A 23,081-nucleotide genomic window follows, 5' to 3' on the forward strand; every position below is an offset into this window, starting at 1 on the left:
AGATGGTGGATTTTCCTACTCATAGGTGTATACATATATGTATGTTTGTGTTCTTATGTGTCTATGCCACAAATGCATCAAAATATCTATTTATAACAACAGAAATATGTATGTGTCTTTTTTCTGGACAAGAGACTTAGAAAATGTGTACCACATTTCTAGAAAGGGAAAAATTTGAATAAATGTGGGAAGGGTAACAAAACTCACCATTTGAGTATAAATGTATTTTGAAGCTGGTTTTATAATGCTCAGGAAAGGTGAGAAGGATTTTGACAGGAATTCAAGCTTTGAAATCTGCTTCAAAATTTGCAGCAGATTTTTGCAACAAGTAGAGAAGGAATCGTCATACCCGACGACAATATGGCTGTGTCTGCTACAAATAGCATAAATGTACCAACTGGAAAAGTAAAGAAAAAAATAGACAAGGGGAAAGAAAAGGGGGCTCAAGCTTGAGACCAGGGATGTGGAAGACTTCTACATTAAATACCTATCACTTGATTTTCCCTAAGAATATCAAAAACCATCATGATCCCTGCATCATTTGTGGAGCAGCCATTTCAAGGAGTCTGAAACACGTGCTGCTCCTCCAAGTGTCGTGAAGAATGTAAGGCAACTAGGATTTCAGGAGTAGAAAGCCTCCTCTAAAGAGGAAGTTCAGAACCAGGCTGAATTCATTCTTAAGAAGCAACTAAGCAAATCTGGATCCGGGGTTACATGTTGTATGTGTGTGGCATGAGTATGGGCTGTTGCGTCACCCTGAAGTCTAATCCCTCAGCAAAAGCAGAAAGCATCACAAATGGAAAGCAGTTGGTTCTGAGGAGCACACACACACACACACACACACACACACACACACACACACACACACACACACACACATTGCTGGCTGTCTTCCTCTGTCTCTTGAATTTGAGATCAACTTCAGCACAAACATGAGTGGCAGAGTAGCTCCTCAAGTCCTGCTCTTACTACTTTAAAACGTAGCTTGTCTTTCCATTTCAAAAGAATTTTCCCCGTCATTTGCTTTCTTCATCATACAAGTGGTCACTACAGAATGGGTGATGACGGCAAGCCTCCTCAGAAAATAGCACGTGGAAGTCTTACAAACAGAACCAGGTACCTGCTTCTCTACCCGGGTCTAGAAAGCAGAACTCAGTGGCGATTTACTCAGAAGTAACTGTTGCTCCAACATAAATTTAGTAGGTGCTCAGTAAATGAGACCAAAATTCAAAGCATTTCATAGCTAATACTTTTTGCGAAATCTCTGTGCTTTCAGTGATATGTTGTCTCATTTGACATCACAGCAATCCTTAAACTTGAATAATTACCCTTATAAGTGAGGTAACATATCACATATACACCGTCTCTCAGTAATTAGCACAATCAGAAGGTGAACAGCTCATCCCCCACCCCCAATCCCACTAGCAGAGTTCATTTTAAGTCTTAAGAGACCAGCCTGAAAGTCACTGAACTGATGGACTCTCTTGACTTCAACAAAGAACTCACATTCCCCTACCATTTATCCCCATTGCATTCAAATTGTGATAATTTCTACCAGGCATTGGTTCCTGTCTTCTCAGCCTCAGGATGGAAATTACAAGGAGGCCTGCATTTCACTAGGGCAGAAGGAGCTGTATCTGGTTGACCATTCATCTTCTCTATTGTCCATGAGGCCCTCCCAACCGTTAACCACCGAGCAAATATGGTCTAAATGAGTGACACTCCTTTCCTTACTTTTTCCTGTTTTCATCCTGTTTTCATTCTGAATGACTCACTCCACAATAAACATAGCAATGTTCTGTTCTGTTTTGTTTTGTTTTATTTAACTAAAAACAACTACAGTCATCCAATGTTTTCAAATCCTATGGCAAATGGTTCAGTCTCAAGCTGGTGGTGAAACTCTAGCCTCAAAGAATGTCCTTTCCGATGGATTGGATATATCATCATCCTCTATCACCTGTGATAACCCCCACACTCCATCTCTTCAACAGTGGCCTAGCAGCCTCTCATTACCCTTAAAGGATGAATACAATTTGGAACCAGTAGTTCTGAATTAAAATAAAAAAGAAGTCATTCTAGAAGATAGGAACAGGATAATCCAAGACAAGGAGCCTGGCAAGTAGATTTTATATTAACAAATACAAAAATATGGCCTTTGATTGTGTGAGTGTGTGTGTGTGTGTGTGTGTGTGTGTGTGTGTGTGTGTGTGTGTGGTGTTTTATTCAGATCCCTAAATTGATGGGCACTATATTTCTGGTGTCTTCTTTCCCTTTTCTCCAAAGGAAAAAACCTGAAATGAAGTAGTTTTTATCTAGGTGCTAGTTCAGGACCTGTTAGGGCTGCCTTTTATCACACATTTACTCCATACGTTGATCAGGAAATGTAAAATGTTTGCTTTCTGCCTTTTAGAAAACAGCATTAAAGTTCAGTGCATTTTAATAAGATGAACAAACCAACGAAAATATTTTCAGAGTTTATGCAATTTTCAGATAATGCCAATTCTTTCTCATCTGGTTGCTTGCCCAGATGGTCCTCATGCCTCCAGCATGGTCACCATCAGAGAGGTAGAGAGAGATGAGAAATGACAGAGCCTTTAGGAGACCTTCCCCGCTGAATCAGTCAGCTACGAACCTGCCACAGACTGAGCCACACTGGACTAGACCAACATTTCTTGACTATACATGAGAACCACTTGGAGAGTTTTATAATAATCTCCACTCTTGGATACTACTCCAGACCAATGAAGTCATAATCTCTATGGGTGACTAAGACAACAGAGTGCATTCGTAAACCAGCGCCAAGGTACTCCAGTTGCAGTCAGAAGTACAAGCAATTGACCTTACGGCATTTCCTATAAGTACACTGCTTCTGGAATAGGAATCTCTTTACTAACAAAGACCGATTTGCTTTTCTTTCATATCCAGAGCTATTGAAATGGAGAACTGGTAACATTTTCTAAACATTTTACCCCCAAATTTCCAAAATGCTAGGAATACTAATAGGTTTTATAAAAAGTCTCATGCCTTTCATTCAGAAGTAATAACATTGGAAATGGTAAAGTAAAATAACTGATTCTGGACAATTAAGGCCTTAAAATCAGAATGGCTTTCCATCATAAGATAATAAGATGGAGAAAATGGGTCTGGCACAATATTTCACTTAGAGAAATACCAATCAGGACAGTGAATAAAATAAATATTAAAAAACATCCCCTTTGGGGTAAGTTAGTTCCAAAAGTATAGGCATGAGTATTGTAGCTTCAGAGATGATCATCTCAAGTACTTTAAAGGAAGGAAAGAAGACCAAGAACAAGGGGAGAGGGCTGGGTAAATGAAGGGGGGAAGGGATGAGAGAAATGTGGTCAAGAAAATTCATTGTACAGTATATACTAAAAATTAAGAAAAGTGAGGGAAGATCCGGGTCAAAGGTGGGTGAGAATATTGAAAGTGGTAACACTGATTAAAATGCATTGTATTCATAAACTGCTTCGTTAAATAATAACTCTGGTACAACTATTTAAGAAAAAATTTAAAAGAAAAAGTATCCCTTACAAATGAACAAAAATGAGATTGAAAGTGTGAAAGAATAGATCCAGAGGCACAGAGAGATAAACAGAGACAGTAGGAGAGAGAGAGACAGGCAAAGATTTGTATATGTTTAGAGATATGAACCCTTATAAAAAAAATCTAGTGTTATGCTGGGTAACACTGGATTTCATTTAGAAAATGGCAAAATGGCTTAGTTCTGATTTTCCATCTAAATGAGATGGATTCAGTGGCAGTCCCTGAAAATAGAACTGTTAAGTTTTTAAGCATTTGCTAAAATCTTAGAAAAGATTTTGGACTTCCCTATAATTGAAATTTATAAGAGGTATGGAAATCAATCCTAAAAACTGTGTTCTCTATTCCCCGTGCATGGCTTTCCAGCAAACATATTGCATTTCCCTTGCATTTCCATGGTAACACTCAGAGGTTTATTATTATTGTTATCATTATTATTATTATTTTGTTATTTTGTCAGTCCTGGCCCTTGAGCTCAGGGTCTGAGCAGTATCCTTGGGCTTTCTCAAGGCTAGAGCTCTACCACTTGAGCCACAGCACCACGTGTGGATTTTTTCTATGTATGTGGTATCAAGGAATCTTCGTGCATGCGAGGCAAGCACTCTACCACTAGGCCAAACTCCTGGCCCCTCATGGGGGTTTTATTTTTGCCAGTCTTGGCCCTGAGCTCAGGGCCTGAGCACTGTCCTTGGACTTACTCAAGGCTAGAGCTCTACCACTTGAGCCTCAGCACCACTTCCGCTTTTTTCTATGTATGTGGTACTGAGGAATCAAACCCGGGCCTTCGTGCGTGCTTGGCAAGCACTCTACCACTAGGCCAAATTTCCGGCCCTATTATCATTGTTATAGTTAGTAGATTGCCTTCTTGACTGAACGGAAAGAGTTGACTTCTATATAATGATTCAGAATTTAAAATACAAGTTTATATGTTGTTGTGAGCCATAGGGTACCTTAAGATCCCCTGTAAGGGGGTTGAAGTCAGAGTCCTTCTGAAGACCCCCTTTCTTAGGAAATTAACTGTCACTCTATGTTGTCTGTGAAATTCCTATGAGTTTACTACTTTTTCTTATTTTCTTTCTTTATCCTAGTGTCTGATTTCCCCACAAGGGTCTGACATGTACCTCTATCTACGTTATTAGCTTCACAAGAGTCACTAATTCCCTTTTAGGGTGGAAGCTATTTTTTCACTCTATGCATTCCAAAGCACAGAGATAATGGTAATTGAGGGCCAACTTCTAAACATTTCAAGAGGGTCGAATAGCAATCCAGGTAAATTCCCTTGAAGGCTAAATAACTGTGAAAAAAAGAAAAGATAACAACACACATGCCAAAAATGAAAAACCTTTTAGAATGTGCCTTAAGTTGAATTGGGTCCCCCGGAATATGTTCAAGTCTTAACACAAGGAAACTGAGGATATGAACTAATTTGGAAAGAAGGTCTTTGCAGAGGAAATCAAATTATTATAGGGCCATCCTGGATAAAGTTTTAACCCCAATCCAATGACATCAATCCTTATTCAAAGAGGAAAGAGTATACACAAGGACACAGAAACAGGAATGAGTCCATTTGAGGATACTGTCTGAGGTTTAATTGTGTCATAAGCCAGTGAAAGCTGGAAGAAGCAAGGAAGTATCCTTCCTTAAAAGGATACATTGTTCCTTCAAAGGAACAATGGCTTTGCCAGCATCTTGGTGATCGACATTGGGCTTTCATAAGTGAGGCAGAATAAATTTGATCATTATCTAGTTTGGTGATTAGTTAGAAAACTAACCAGGATAAGAGTTAAATCAGAAGCCAGGCCATGATCCTCACACTTCTAATACTAATTACTCAGGAGGAAGAGATCTGAGGAATCATGATTTCAAACCAATTTAGGCAGAAAAGTCTTTTGGACTCAATATTCAATTGATCAGCAACAAGCTGGATTAAGGCATGAATCAAGTGGTAGAACATCAGCCATCAGCAAGTAAGGAGTTAAACTCAGGATGCAAACATGCAACTATAGAGAGAGATAAAGACAGGCAGGATATATGCAATCCTTTGAATACCTATTTCAGCAGTCTCATAACATCCATTGTACTGTATCATAAATTTTTACATGTAAATTACAACCATAATAATCAAGATCATGTCTGCCTTGCTCATAATTTATCCCCTGTAGTAAGTACAGTACCTGCCACATAGTTGATATCCAATATTTTTTTTTCTAGTGGATTCACAGGCAGAATAGAGGACAGAGGGTAGCATAAAGACCTTCGTTAATGCTAAAATTCCCTGGGACGGAAGCAGACATTTGCTGATTGAAACACCTGGCTCCTCCATTGGCTTTTGTCTTTTCCACTTTTGTTCTGCCTTTACTCAGATGCTGTGATCTGCCTATGGAAACAGATCACAATCTGTACTCTGTTTCTATGTGCACAGCTTCAGAGTCAGCTCAAGCTGATCTCTCACAGGACTCCTGCATCATCGTATGCCAAGAGTTACCACAATCTGTACTGGCATCCTCCAGGATACAACCTGGTTGCTGCCAGCCTCTGGGATTCATCATCCTGACTATTCACAGGCCTCTCACTTTCAAAAGCCAGTGGATCTGATGGATGAGATGGGCTCTCCCAGGGGCCCTGCCTGCCTGAGCTGCAATTTTGCAAGCCTAGCGAGAACTGACTTTCATTTCAAGCACGTCTCAAGGATGGAGACTTTTAGAGGGGAAAGCAAATTTGCAAAATAGGAAGGACTCCAAAATGCCAGATAATAAATGGGCCTTAAAATAAGTTTTATGTACCTCCTTTTCAACACTCCTGTCCTGTTCTAACATCATTAAGCAGTACCAGGTTGAAGAGAGTTAGCAGTTCATAATGAACAAAATACAGGGCTCTCTCCTATTATATCCTTTTCATGGCTGCTGTGGATAAATGAACATTAACAAGCCCATTGTTTCATCAAACAAGGCCAAGATTTGTGCAGAATAAATATGGGATTACCTGTGCCCATCAAACAGAGAGTCTGCACTGACAATGGCTGAACTCTGCCCTGGGAAGATACATCAATGGCTGATTCTCCACTCTAATTATGGATCTTGGTACTAATACTTAATAACACAAGCAAGTTACTTTAGCAAGAAGACTCCCAAACCTCCCTCAAGCCTATACCCATGCTAAATAAGAGGAGCAAAAATATGGTTATAACCAACTTCTTTGTCCTTACCCTTCACACATACTTTGTTTAAAAAAAATCAAGTTATCGTCTGATATTTAGATAACAATCGAGTCACATTAACATTTAGATAATAATCAAAAATGATATCATCCATCTTCTCATTCACTTGGAAAGCACATTTCTTTTTGGCTAGATTCATAAACTATCTCATCTTTAAAAAATACCCAAACATGGAAATAAATGTGCATGTGTATTGCACTGATTGTGTCTGAAGTTTTGTTCCTAATTGATCAATACCCTTATTCCAAAGCAATATTTCCCCTCATAAAATAAATATTAGGCATAAAACTTACATTTATCGACTACAAACATATTAAATAACAAATGGATGAATGAGTATAAATATTACAGTTTCTGAAGAGCTCAATAAAGGTCATTATATTGTCTATGTACTTAAATGTACATTTATAGGTATTTTGGATTATCTACAATATTTAAAATGTACAGACTATGATTGATACCTTATCAGCTCTCTTGGAGTTCAAAATCTGGGGGAAAGACAAACAGTGCATATTGCTATTCTTCCAAAGTTTGAAAAATCTAGAACATAGGTAGTATTACCAGGGAGAGACTCGGCTGCTTGGCCTCTGCTGGGCCAGATCCTCTAGTGAAGAAAAGGACTGAGTTTCAATTCTTAACCAAATGCCTGAGACTATGTAAGTTATAAACAGCAGACAATTCCTTCTCACAGTTCAGGAGTATGAAATGCCCAAGATCATGATGCTGGCAGCGTCAGTGTCGAGGTCAATCTCCTCTTCTAAGATATTTTGGGGACTTCTGCTTAACTCCTGCAGTTTCTCAAGTCTGTGATCAAATGCGACGGCCATGCCTTTCTCCATCATACATTATATTTGCAACCCTGATATTCAAGCATTTTTCATATATTTTATTATAATTAATAGAAGGATTACATGATATTTGCCAGATAAGAGGTGCATTAATTCACATACATAGATACCCTTTCACATGTCTTGATCCCCATTTCCCTCCCCCCCACCCCCAACCCTCATCTTGTTTTCCCCCCTTCCCTATCCAATTTCAAATAACCAAATACAAATACATCTGATATATCAGGTAACAAAGTGGGATACTGTAACAATATGAGATAATCAACCATTTTATCCCACACATTAATTCTTTCTCATTTTCTCCACTTCTCCCTTTCCTAGCACTAACTCGGAAAGCTTCTGACATTACATGTGACTTGGCTTCCTGGGGGCTGTACAGCTGTAGACTCATTTTCTCCCCATCATAGAGCATCTCCTCTAGACACTGGACAAGTCTCTGCTGTGTGGAACACTAAGCCTAACTGAATCTCCTACTACCTAGCTTATTCCTTTGGTATCGTGAAATAGTTGGACAAAGGAGTTGTCATTTATAATAGCAGTGTATGAATGCAATGTATCTTGATCACTGTTGCCCCTTTCAACATTCTATCTTAAGAGAAAGTTGTTAAAAGCTGCATTCCTCCATAGTGCTCATTCTCCTCCTCTGTCCCCACGACTTGTGAAGCACTGGACAGTATAGCAGATGGGTGCCATGTCTTCCTCTGGACCAGTCTCAAATCTCTACTTATCCATCCTCTCTTCTTCTGAAGTTATCTCAAGCTCAGTGCAAATTGAGAAGACGTTTTCGTTCGGCACACATGCATCTAGCCTTTTACCATTAAAATAGAAAAGCAATTAAGAGGAATCACTATAGCCTAGGAACAACAGATTAGCACTGGGGCAAAAACGTGGGCAACCTGTGGATTTGCATACTGCCCAAACTGTTCACAAACCAGCTGTGGCTCGAACCTCGCTGTGGCTCGAACCTCGCTGTGACAGTTAACTGTAACACCCCCTCTGGTGGGTTTAAGATTCTTGGATTAAACACTGTCTCCATGTGCGTCTATGAGACTGTTTTTGGATGAGAGAGGCTCTAGGATCAGTGGAGTCAGTAAGGCAGGTGGTCTCCTCAATAGAGGGGGTCTTTACTCCTCTCAGTGAGTACTTGATACAGAAACAAGTGGTGTAAGGATTTTCTTCCTTCCTCAGCCATGCTATGACAAGAGTTTCAGAGAGAGAGTGACTCTTTTCCCCCAGTCCTGGGGCTTGAACTCAAGGCCTTGGCACTGTCCTTGGGCTTTCTTCAGGCTAGTGCTCTACCACTTAAGCCATAGCATCACTTCCTGTTTTTTCAGTATTTGTGGTACCAAGGAATTGAACCTGGGTCTTGGTGCATGCCAGGCAAACATTTTACCATTAGGCCAAACTCCCGGCCTGACAGTGACTTCTTAAAATTCCAAAAGAAGGACGTCAATATATCTGAAGAACTTCATGCACATGTATGAAAGAGAACTATAAAGTGTGTTGAGATTATTTTCAGAAGGGGAGAGGAGAGATACCAGATGGTGATGGGGGAGAGTGACTCCAAGCAGGATTTACTACAAACATATGCCAATTGTCACAATGAAACCCTTTGTGCAACTAATATATGCTGACAAAAGGCTTTTAAAAGTTGATCTTCAAGCCAGGCACTGGTGGGTCACACCTGTAATCCTAGCAACTCAAGAGGCTGAGATCTGACAATGATTGTTGAAAACCAGCCTGACTCTGACTTATCTCCCATGAACCACTACAAAGCAGTAGTGAAGCTGGGACTGCTAGTGGTTGAGTGTCAGCCTCAAGCAAAAAGCTAAAGGATGGCAGCCAGACCTTGAGTTCAAGCTCTAGTACTATCGGCAAGTGGGTATGTGTGTGCATACACACACACATACACACACACACACACACACACACACACACACACCCCAAAAGCTAATAATCAGTCATTGGGTGGCTTGTATTAGTATTCTCTACATTTAGGCCCCACACTTTCTCCATCAGAGCTCACTTAAAAAGAATAGATTTCTATTGGCTTGCAATATAACTATCCTAGGACCCTATCCTATCAGAAGTAAGAAATTAGTGACTGTCCAGTTGTCTACTATTCTTATTAGCCATCCATGTGTTCCTTACCATCGTGATAACTTGGCTATCTCGATAGCTTTGCATTTCAGCAGAGTGTTTTATCACTTAACAATGGCTTTCTCTCCATTCCCATGTCCAATATCCCCAGAAGAAACTTCAGCACCCATGTTGACTTTTCATCACAATATCTGAACTTTGCTTCATTTCCTGACACCTCATCTTGTTCATTTCTATCACTGACAATGGGAGCTACTCAATTTTCATATTATGTATCATACTTCCATATCTTTGGCATTGGTATATATTAAAGTATATACCGTAAGGGATTTCATTCTGACATTTCCATATATATGTTTAATATTCATAGTCATATTCACCGCTCTATACTTTTTATTGTTCCTCCCTCTTTCTTTCCCCTTAAGTGCCAATCGTTTAGTATCTATCCGTAAGTCCCTCTCCTTTGAGCTTTCTCTTGTCAGCTTTTTCACCTAACTTGCTTGTATTTCTGAGTCTTCCCTGAATATTTATTCTGTGTTTCATTTCCTATCAGTCTATACGTGTCTTGGGAGAGCTCCAATTTCTTTACCATCCTTGGGCTAAATTTATCCTGTCCATCCCGGTATCATTCCACCCAGAAGAAGAAATCCCCGTAAGAGGGTGAGCTTCATTTCAGCTCATTAATGTGAGTGGGATACTTAGGGATTCCTTTTGGGTTACTGGTCAAGTTTCCCATTCTTTCTAAGCAATATTCTCAAATTTTCTCCATCATCCATAAAAATGCTACTACTATATCTTCTTATTTTTAATGAAATAGTTTTGCTTATTCCATTAAGAAAAAAAAATTGGCACAGATCGTCTGATTTACCCCATTTGTATATCCTAAAATAAATATTTTTTAATGTTTATGTATTGACTACAGCACAATGCTTTACTACCCATGCTTTCCTTCTTTTTGAATATCACTCTTGATATACCCTAAATTTAGTGCCCAACATTCACTACAGTATTATCTCATCAACTTCTCTTCTTCTATGGTATTTTCACAAGACCATGCAACAGATTTCAAGCTATCTTTAGTTTCTAAAAAATCATATTGACTAGTGGAAACTTCAGTTAGATATGTTCAGACTTCTATAAAATTATGTTACTATTTTTTTGCCAGTCCCAGGTCTTGAACTCAAGGCCTGAGCACTGTTCTCGGACTTTTCTCAAGACTGGAGCTCTACCACTTGAGCCACAGCACCACTTCCAGCTTTTTTCTATGTATGTGGTACCAAGGAATCAAACCTGGGTCTTTGTGCATGCTAGGCAAGCAATCTATCACTAGGCCAAATTCATGGCCCAAAATTATATTACTACGTAAGAGGCAAATGTAAATCTTTTGACATTTGATATTTATTTTCTCTATTAAGCAACCATAGAAAAATAAATACATCATATATGAATATTTGGATTATAATAAAAAAAACTATTATTCATCAGCTAACATTTGCTTTAAAATCAGGACACTACATTCTAGCAATAATACATATACTATTAATTAACTGTATGACTTTGCACAAGTTTTCTGATTTTTATGCACAAATTATTTCTACTTTCCAGACTTTAATGCAACTGTGTAGCAATTGGAGAGTTGGCTTAGATCATCTCTGAAATTTTTTTCAACTTAAAATTATTTAATATTGATATTCCTATCATTTAAACTAGTTGGTAGTATGCTCAATAAGGATTGTACAGTGTGGTAAGTATTACAGAAAAGTGAAGGAAGTATAAAATATTAAAATTGTTAATCATGCCTTTGGTATAAAAACAAAAATTTATTCATGCACAAGTGAGCCAGTCATCCTGGTTCTAGTTCTAATTCTGTCACTTGTTGACTAAATTGTGATAAAATGGTCCCTTTTCTGGATTCTGTCTCAGTTTTCCTTTATACAAAATGAAATCTTGAACAGTTGCTTTCTGAGCCTCTTTGAGCTCTGCAATACTATTATGTAGTGTCAGGGAAAAGATTAAGATATCAATTAATTCAAGTGTAAAACACAGTGGTACAAAATAATCCCCCACAATCCCTGGGCTGAGGATACAGATGTTGAGTAATTTATTCAGCCACTTCCTTTTGAATACTCGCTTGAAATCTGTGGGAGCTATGCCAGCTCTTCAGTGTTCTTCACTCAATGGCTTGTCAGTTCCTTCTTTAAGGGTAACACTACACCCTCCATGAAGTACTTAGGCATTTTATTTTTCTTGCAAGATGAAAAGAGAAGGCCACAGAACTGGCAGAGCTCTGGGCCTCAGACAACCTTTCTAATCTCTTTTCTTTGATGAGCCAAATGATTCATTCAGAAAATATATGAATGCCCAGTACAACGGAAATTAAAGAGGTTATCTCCCCTGAATTCCATCTCTTTCTCCTCCTCTCTTGATGATTGTAGTTTAAAATATTTGCTACCTAGTTCTTCAAATATCCTCTTAGGATAAAGGAATAAAAGATTACATTGTCTGTAGTGCAAAAGTAGAGAAAGAACATCCTCACTTCTGCAAACTTGTTAATTTGGAAATAGATGAATACACTTTTCAAAGGTGTGCTTTAGTACAGAAGGAGAATCTTCAAAAAGAAATCCATGTTAATTTCCAAGCATACACCAATGAGCTCCCCGTGCATAGAGTTCAAGGTTGACAAAGATTATCTTAATGAACTTGGAAGACCTTCCTGTTCTCATCCCTCCTCTTGACTCTACCTCCATACTACTGCCTGGCCTAGAATCAGCAGATTTTTACCAAATGTCTAAGGAACAGTATGGTGAAATAGTAATGATATTGTTTTGGGGTAGCTAGACTACTTAATTCATATCCTGAGTTCATTTTTGAAAACTATGTGACCCTGGAAAAGTTTTCTTCCTTCTCCTCATACTCTCTCTCTCATACTCTCTCTCTCTCTCTCTCTCTCTCTCTCTCTCTCTCTCTCTCTCTCTCTCTCTCTCTCTCTCTCTCTCTCTCTCTCTCTCTCTCTCTTCCTATGCCTGAATATTTATTATTCAGCCCATACGTTCTCAACCCTATACAACTGGTTTGAATTCCGATTGGCCAGCAAATTCTTTCCAGCTGATAAAAGTAAAAATTGCAGATATATATTATATGTGTAATATATATTGCATATATTGCATATATATGTATAAATATCACATATTCACATACATATATATAAATCACAATTGTATTTATTCACAATGAATAATATGACATGATTATCACAATGAAGCTAATTATAGTCAGAAAGTTTCCAAGGACATAAATTTTAAACTCATTTTCATGTTTACCCCCTGCCTCTAGCAAATAACTGATGCACAGAAGGCATTCAGTTTGTATTTGTGAACTAATGTTGTAATATCTAAACCTAAAACTTCCCAACCCACAACAACTGAAAAATGAGCAGTTGGGATCAGTTAGAGGGAATTCAATTATATCAAAATTCACTACACACAGACATACACACATGCACATGTACACATATACAAATAGAGGTTCATATACATAGTCAACTGACTCTAATTCTGAACTCTTCCCATCTTGTGTATGTAGTTTAGTGTACATACTTTCTTCTCTGCTTTTATAATCATGTCTTCTTGTTAATGGGCATGTATAAATTCGAAGATCTAACATTATAATTACCTGAAATTATATCTAAGGATAAATACTTGAGCAAGAAAGTAAATGATTATGAAAATTATGGGAAAAATTAGCATCCTAGAGATTAAACCACCTTCATACAGGAAACTTTAGATGAAATTTCCTATAGATTAGGAAACTACAGATATAGTATCTTCAACAATAGACTCAACTTCAGCTATTAGACATCTACAGTAAAACCACTTCAAATTACCAACCAACAAACAAACGCACAAAATCAATGCTAGACATATCAGAAAACGTGTTGATTAATCACAAAGCTTAAGCATTTGCTTAGAAATCTGAGTCAAAACTTACACTGCTCCTTTGTCAAAAGGTGTTTTCTGGAGAGTAGCTTGATATTTTTGGGTTTGAGTTTCTTCAACTATGAGCACAATAATAAGATGAAGAAGAAGAGGAAGAGGAAGAAGAAGAAAAAAAAGAAGAAGGAGAAGAAGAAGAAGAAGAAGAAGAAGAAGAAGAAGAAGAAGAAGAAGAAGAAGAAGAAGAAGAAGAAGAGGAGGAGGAGGAGGAGGAGGAGGAGGAAGAGGAGGAGGAGGAGGAATAAGAGGAGGAGGAGGAAGAGGAGGAGAAGGAGGAGGAAGAAGAGGAGGAGGAGGAGGAGGAAGAAGAAGAAAGTTAATTAATGAGTGGTCACAGCAACAAGTTATATGAGAAGAAGCATTTCTTCTTGTATATGTTCATGATTTTGGTGTCTGAAGTCATGGCATTAATTCTTTGGCCACATGTCATGCTCCAGTTGGGAATATCAGGTCATGAAAAGTCAAGAAAAATGAAAAATCAACAATGCAGTAGATGACCTAAGATTATGGCAGATTAAATGTCAAAAGGAATGGAAGAAGTCTATCAAGCTGTGTTTTCACAACTCATTGCTGTGCCTGACTCTCAGGGAACCATCGTTGCTTTAAGTAGCTGTCTAGGGTTCCATAAAATGTTTAAGAGCTTTGTGCTATCCCACACAGAGAGCTTTAAAAGTTTAAATGGACTTTACCCAACCTTAGATTTTCATGGAATATCTCTGCAAGGATTCAGTTTTAGTAGCTTTAAGAGATTAAGGAGTCTCCAGGGGCCTTCCTTAGCAGCCCTAGGATCTTGGTAGAGAGAAATACACTGGCTTTGTCTCACAATTAAAGAGACAGATGCTCCAAAGTGATTTTCTCCTGACAGCCACTGCAGGTTGAATGTCTAGGCATAAAGCCAACACATGGCTTATTTGAGAAATAAGTACTTGGACATCATCTTGACTTCCTGCAAACAGACTTCACAGCTTGATCCTTTGCAGTACAGAAATATTAAGCAATAAGTGATACTGTGGCTCAAATGGTAGAGCACTAGTCTTGAGCAAAAGGAGCTCAGGGATGGCACTCAGGCCCTGCGTTCAAGCCTCACAACCAAAAAACAAAAACAAAAAAGAATTATTAAGCAAATAATTGGCATTCTCAAGGGAGACAGATAGACATTTCTATAACAGTGTTACATTCATAAAATTTATTGATAGCCACTATAGCCCCACACAGTTTCTGGTCTCCATTGCAATAATGCCACTAGCAAGGACAAACAGAAGCTTTGTGATTTATAGATTGCATTTCTCTTTCTTTCATTTTTAGCAGAGACATCCAATTCAAAGATGTAATATATCAATATGTCTATAGAATGTATGTCCTATCATAGAAATGTATGTCTCTCTCTATATATATCAATTCATGTCATTATATATATAATTAATAAATAAATTTATGTTAATCGACTGGAGTGCCTGAATTGTCACTCTTATATTGTTTAGATCTAATACCCACATATCAAGGAAACCATATGCCTTTTGTTCCTTTGATCTTGGCTTATCTCACTCAACATGACTTGCCAGTGAATGCTATTATGTTATCTTGTCTGTTGGCTATCCAGAACTCCATTGTAAGTATGTATCCATTTTTTGTACCCATTCATCTGTAGTGGGGCATCATCAAGGTTTTTCCATTGCTTGGCTATTGTGAACAGTGCAGCAATGAACATGGTTATTCACGTGTCCTTATCATATCCTGGGTTATGATGCTCAGAGTAGATGCCTAAGAGTAGTATGGCTAGGTCATAGGGAAGGTTCATGTTTAGTTTTTTGAGGAACCTCTAAACTGCTTTCCAGAGTGGTTGTACTAGTTTTTTACAGGAGTAGGGATTAGGAGCCCTACTTATTGAGAATATATTCAGAGTTACGGGACGTGGGACTGTAATTCAGAATTTTTTTCACAAAGGAATCTACCTGTACAAGGTATTTCCATCCGTAGTAAATTATGGGGCTCCAATAATGTAGAATGTGTCTACCAATCTTTTTCTTAGCCTGCTAAAGAAGAGATAAATTTGAATTTGTGGCTCGCCCGTCCTGGAAAGGCTGGTAAATTGCTGTAATTCTAATACATACAGAATATAAGAAAGAAGGAAGTTTCTTGATTGAACCCCAAGACTTTTATTTATTCCTTCACTTACTCTCACTCATCCATTTGAATTGAGCAAATGAATACATATGTATTCAACAAAGTATTTGTGAAGTACTTCTCAAAGTTGAAGTTCTTGAATACTTTTGGTTTCTGGTTGTGCTGGGCTTAAGCTTTAGATTGCACACATATGATTTTCCAAGTTCTGAGTGTGCTGAGGCTAAGCTTACATGACATGATTTTGCAACTCTTGGCTTTAGAAAAGCCTGTGTGCTTTAGCCTTCAACTTATGAGATAGTTCAGTTGAATACTTTTTCAACCAAACTCCCTCTCCTTAGTTCACATTTTCTCAATTTCCCCTAATATTAATCTAAAGGGATTAGTAATAGTACTTTGGAAGAATTTGCATTGCTCCTAAGAGTATTCACCAAGTTGTTCTGAAAGTGGATAATTCTTTACATCTTTCTTTGATAACAAGGCTGCATATTAAAAACATTTGGGGCCGGGAGTATGACCTAGTGGTAGAGTGCTTGCCTAGCATGCATGAAACTCTGGGTTGAGTTCCTCAGTACCACACACACAGAAAAAGCTAGAGGTGGTGCTGTGATTCAAGTGGTAGAGTGCTAGCTGTGAGAAAGCCCAAAGACAGTGCTCAGGCCCTGAGATCAAGCCCTAGGACTGGCAAAATAATTGGGTTGATTTAAAATTGTCTATTCAAAAAGATAATATTTCAGTGTTTCATAGACTACAGTTCTTTCCAATGATAAGAAAATATAATAAAATAGTTGTCCTATTTTGTAGCTATACGGGGTAGAATAATGCATATTTCTTTCCCCAGACCTATCCTCACCTCTACCCCTACTCATCTCTTATGGTGGGCCATAAGAAATCTATAACTTAATAACTAGGAACTAATGCTACATTTACATAACAAGGTAAGTGGGGATATAGCTGTAACTAAGGTGACAAATTGTCCCATCTAGAGACACAGAAAGCATCTTGGATGGCCCTGATGTAATTATAAGAGCCTTTCTTTGTTAAGTGAAAAATAGAAGCCGAGGTGTCAAGAATGTCATGGAATGAGTTAACACAAGTATCTTTGGCTTTGAAGATAAGAAAGAGACCACAAGCCAAGGACTGTGGGAAAAGACTACAAGCTGGAGAAAGCAAACCAACAAAAAACAACTCTTTCTGCGTCTATCCAGAGCCTCTTGGAAATCTTTATTTTCTGTGAGATAACCTTTAGACATTTTTCTCCAGAAAGCGAGTATTGAAGACAGTGTGAAAGAAACATAAGCGTTTCTCCCTTCCCTTCCTTATCCAGCCCCATACTTACCAATTCCATTTTGTAAAGGTTTTTTGTAAATGTTTTTATCAATATTTTGTGTGTTCTTATTGAAATTTGCTCTTAGAATTGGATTACATATACTATCTGCATCTCTGCAGTTTTATTTAAATTATTTCATTAGTATATGTTCTTTAAAGGCAAGCTAAAACTGAACTGTAACACTGTCTTTCTTTTTGTTTTCTTTTTTGGCCCAGGTATGTTTTTAATTATCTCTCAAATTTCACCAACATTTGCCTGTTCCAATTTTATTTTTTTTTTACTAAGTATACTTTTGGTAGTTTTTCCAAGATGAATAAATGTCTTAAAAATCTCCTTATTATGACTTTGACTAATTGATTCTTTATATTGGGTACTTTTAATATATTTGCTTTCGGTCAAGTTTGAAAGCTCAATGATACAGTGTACTTTGTTCTTTGAAGAAATTCTTATATAGACCTTGGAAATCCTCATTTTCATCCTGTTCTAGCTAAAATATATCTTGAAGCTTATTCCATATCATTAGAGAAACACACAAATCAAGCTCCTTTTTATAGATAAATTATGTTTCACTATCAAGGTGTGATATAATCTGTTTGGCTAGTGTCCTATTATTAGTTGTGGAACAAAATAGAAAGTGTTTCATTTAATTTGTTTCTTTTCCTCCTGAGTAGAAAATGAAGCAAAGTTTCCCAGATTTTCCAGTGAATAAATATGCCTATGCGATTAACATCTTTCTTACATAAGAGAGGCAAAATGTAATGATTCTCTTCTCTAGCAATAACTAACAGGTTTAACTACATATTATTCTCTTCTCTTGGGATCTAAGAAGCCCTGTATCAAAGTAATTGGAGAATAAGTGCACATCCTTAATTATTTATTTCAAAGAGTGCCCCTAACAATTGAAAGCACCTAAATTTCTGTTACAATGAGCTCTTTGTGTATAGTAGTTGATTTAGTAACTTATCTAATTAGGAAAGCATTTCTGTAACTAAGCTACCAACAGAATGATGACAGTTCACCTTGTTTTATACATAACTTTAGGCTGCTATAAATTCAACTTGTAGGATCAATTTCCCAAGGTTACATTGTATTCAGGTTAGAGATAATGGAAAACTGAAGCAACTGTATCAATTTACACTTTCATAAACAGAAGAATCAGCAGTTCTTAGCACTGTAATTCATTGTTCAATGACCAGATTTTTGCCAATTTGATTGTGAAAACTATCAGCTCACAGTTATTGGGTGAGACTGAACTTATTTGTATACTTACAACTTGCATAGACCATTTGCATTGCTTTTTATGGATGAACTCTCATTTTTTGTATTTTCTTTTTTTGTTAAAGAATTTATTAACATTGATTTTTACATCATATTTCAAATGACGTATTTAACAAACAAATATTCCAGAAGGGAATCTCTATGTACAATCATTGGCACTTAGATTTTAAAATATAATTAAAATTAGGCTGAGGGTTTATATGTCATAGATATATGTTAATGCCCCACTGCAGATGAATGGATACAAAAATGTGATATATATACATGTGTATATATATATATATATATACAATGGAATTCTATATAGCCAACAGACAAGATAAAATAATGGCATTCGCAGGAAAGTGGATCAATCTAGAGCTAATCATGTTGAGTGAGACAAGTCAAGAGCAACAGAACAAAAGGTGCATGGTATCCTTAATATGTGGCTATTAGATCCAAACAGTACAAGAGCAAGGACTCAATATTTGCATACCCAATGCAAATGGTATTGGACTTGGTATTGGAAATATAAACACAACTACATAGACATAAAAATTTATGAACTCTCATTTTTTAAAAGGCGAAAGATTTATACTATCTAAAGAGAAACTAGGGTATTCATTTTTAAATAAATTTTCCTGTATTGTTCTTAGTTATTGCATTGTCAGTGATTTTAAGATGTTTTATACATAAAAATTTTTAAGTATCTGAAGTATTTAAATTATCTGAATGTGTTTACATCAAAAATCAACTTCTTTCTTCTCCTCTTGCTATCCGATAAATAGTTGGTCTCTAATTTCTTTTTGTTCATCTTTTGACTTGGCTTATGACTAAGTCATAGAGAAAGCTTTTCCAATTATGATCTAGTCAAAATTATTGTTTTCTTAAAGGACTTTGGGTTACATTTTATTCTGAAGCTCTTGTCCTCTGTCCTAATGCTACTCTTGTTCTAATCACATTTGAATTATAAAAACATCTCATCAAAATTATTTTAAAATCGGGTAAGAGGGGATATGCGTACAATTCCAATTATTTAGGAAGTAGAAGTGGGCCAATACAAGCAAAGTTAAGAAGACCTTACCTCTAAAACAAAATAAAAAGAGAGAGGCTAGGCAAGAATTCAAGTGGGTGTAGGCACTTGCCTAGTAAGCAAAAAGACCTGGCTTTAATCTTCAGCACCAGGAACAAAACTGATTTTAAGATGATTGTGAGCAGGAATGTATACTACTATGGATTGAGAATAAAATTTTTCACACAGTCTCGTGTGTTTGAAGCCTTGGCCCTTACTGCTGAAGCTCTTGTGGAGCTGCTGAAAACATAAGTAAGTAAAGCCCAGGTGGATGGAGCAGGTCACTGCTGATGGGTTCTTCAGAGCATGTGTGTCTCTTGCTAGCTCCTTCCCATGTCGTAGCTTTCACTTCTTGATTGTCAGGCAGTGACCAACTCTGCTCTACCCAGTTTTCTGCAGTGATAATCTACCTCACCAATGGCCCCAAACAATCGAATCCAAAACCATGAACTGAAATGTCTAACATCATCAGCCAAATAAGCCTTTCCTCAGTTAGGTAGTTTCTCTCAGATGCTTGTCACAGGGATGAAAAAACCAACAAGCACATGCAGTTGAAATCACGTGTAATGAGAAGGAAGATGGCGCCAAGACAATAGGGACGCAGCCTAGCTTTCTCTGACAAAAAGAGAGAACCAGGGAGTCCCACGAGCCAACTACCTAAAGAAATCCACAACAACAAACTCACAAAGCAACGGAGAAGGACTCAAACCGGAAAAGAAATCCAGATAAAGCTCACATCCAACTTTCTCAAAGAATTCGGAACGTGAGGACCCCTCCCCCACCTCTCGCCACCGGATCCAAGCCGTGAAAGCCTCGGAAAGCGGCTTGAGCCGGTGCCGGCTCCACGCTGGGAAAGAGGCTGCAGGCTCCGGCTCTAATCCACGAAAAGTGGCGGCAGTGGAGGGCGCCAGGCTGGGAGCCCAATGGCTGCAGAAACCAGCACAGAACAGGGCCAGCGAACGGTGGAAGCAGCGGAACCCAGACGCGGAACCAGAACAGCAAGCAGCGGAACCCAGACACAGAACACAGGCGGCGGCGGAGACCCGAGGGGAGTGAAAGGCTCCCCATGACCTTGGAACACCCGCAGACGGACGCAGAGGCGTGAGTAATACAGCGCGTCCCCAAACACATCGGGAAAGCGGAGCGGGTGCCAAGCAATAGAACTTAACTCAGACCCCAACACCCCGCCCGAGAAAGACTGGCGGGAGCAGGGGGGCAAGGAATTTAGATTCCTGTCCCTTCCCTCAACAGCCCCCTCCCTCAGGCCATTGACTGGAGATTGACAGGCGGGCTACCCATAAGACCCAGCACCCCACCAAGGGAGGCAGGGCTGTCCCAACTCCCACCCACCCAAGGGGCTCAACCCCCAGCCCTCTGACTGGAGACTGACAAGCGGGCGGACCCTAAGACTCAGCACCCCACCAGGGGAGGCGAAGGTGTCCCAGCTCCCACCCGCCCACCAGGCTGCTCTCCCAGGCCACTGGATCTGGAGAGTGGAGGGCATTGGGACCCTGCCTTACAACAGTGGATAGGGGGTGCGGGTAAATAGGAGCCAGCATGTGCCCCCCCTCAATTCTTGAGCGGGGCATCCTCCAGCTGGGAATCCTGAGCAAGACACCACCGAGGGGCCCCCCCCACAGTCACAGACTCTGACAAACAGTGGAAACACAGCAGGGATCTGAAGGGCCAACCAGCAGCCAAGCTCCCCTTCTGAGAACCAAAAAGGCGAGGCTCCGCCTGGACCCTGCCCCTGGGAACAGAGGGGTCTCCTGCTGGTCCTGCTGAGAGCCCCTGAAACTCTCAATCCCCAGACCCTTGGCTTGGGGCTGCCCCTGGAAGCAGCACAGGAAAACGTCCGCCAACCGCGCTCAGACGGAAGCTCGCAGATCCATCCCCATGGTCCACTGCGAGGCCACTGGTTGGGCTAAGAGCTAGTCGTGCAGCAACACATAAGTTTTATTCTAATACTTTCCAAACTTTGTACTCAAATACGCTACCTACTTACCCCCTGACCTGTCTCATTCTATTTATCTAACTCTGGACCTCTGCTCGTCTTTCAACCCTTATACTGCATGGATCTACACTTGATTGCTGTATATCTAGGTGGTTAATTATTCTCTAGGCTCAGAGGGACTTAAAGACAATAGAGATTGGATTGAGAGGCTTATTGTTTTGGGTATAAATTGCTTATCAGTGGATTATTAGACTGCTCGATAACTGCACAAAAAGAAAGAGTGATAACACCAATCAAAACTTGTGAACATCTAGAGTCTGCCAGTTACAGAGGTTTAGGTTGGTTATATCTGAAAAACTATAATCGTGTTTAGTATTACTCTTGCTCCCATTTTCAAATGGGCAGAACAAGAAACTCAAGAAAAATGTCAAATCAAGAAACATCATCCCCCACCCCCCCCACCCAATGTAAACAGCCAATGGAACAGTCACTGGCAAACCTAGAGGAGAGTGTTCCAAGTGCTATACAAATGCAATTGATAAACATCATTAATGAAAAATGTGAAAATATAAAGAAAGACATAAGAGAGGAAGCCATAGCTGAACAAGAGGAAACCAGAAACAAGGTGATAAGTGAAAAAGAAGAAGCCATAAAGGAGGCCATAATAAAGGTTTTTCAAAGAAAGATGGATGAATTCATAGAATCCACAAATAAAAAGGTGACCGAACTCCAGAAAATGTTCAAAGAAAATAAAGCTACTGAGCTAACCACTCAAATGAAAATCAAGGAGCTAAAGAAATCCATACATGATCTAAAAGAAGAGATGCAAGGCATCAAAAATTAGCAATTAGAAGCAAGGGAGATGAAAAATAAAGTAGATAGCTTTGATAGCAGGTTAGACAATGCAGAGGAGAGAATTTCTGGGGCTGAAGATAATTTAGTTATTATAGAGAAAGAACAGAAAATGAGTCAATCCAAATCTAGGAAAAATGAGAGAGCGCTTCAGGAGGTCCAAGATACAATTAGGAAACCTAATTTAAGGCTAATTGGTATTGAGGAGGGTGTGGAGAAAGAGGTCAATGGTATTGGAAATATATTTCAGGGAATCATCTCAGAGAATTTCGCAAATATCCAGAAGGGCAGACCCATCCAGATACAAGAAGCTTTTAGAACCCCAAACAGACCTGACCAGAAAAGAACATCCCACCGCCACATCGTAATCCGAACTGGATCAATAGAAACCAAAAAAAGGATCCTAAAGGCAGCCAGGGAAAAGGGTTCAGTAACCTATAAAGGAAAACCAATCAGAATAACCCCAGACTTCTCACCAGAGACCATGCAAGCAAGAAGTGACTGGAAGCATATATATCATGCCCTTAAGTCAAATAACTACCAACCAAGAATACTGTACCCAGCTAAGCTCTCATTCATAACTGAGGGAACAATAAAAATATTCCATTCCAGGGAAAAGCTGCAACAATATGTCGCAACAAAACCAACACTACAGAGAGTTCTCAAAGAGGTTCTATACATTGAAAACCAAAATAAATGCAATATAGGGAAAGAAATGGCACCTAAACAGCATACCACCTAAGGACCACAAGAACTGTCAAGACACTGGCCCAAATA

The sequence above is a fragment of the Megascapheus bottae genome, chromosome 9, assembly GCF_031878675.1.
Source record: "Megascapheus bottae isolate mThoBot1 chromosome 9, mThoBot2.hap1, whole genome shotgun sequence".
Taxonomy (NCBI): Eukaryota; Metazoa; Chordata; class Mammalia; order Rodentia; family Geomyidae; genus Megascapheus; species Megascapheus bottae.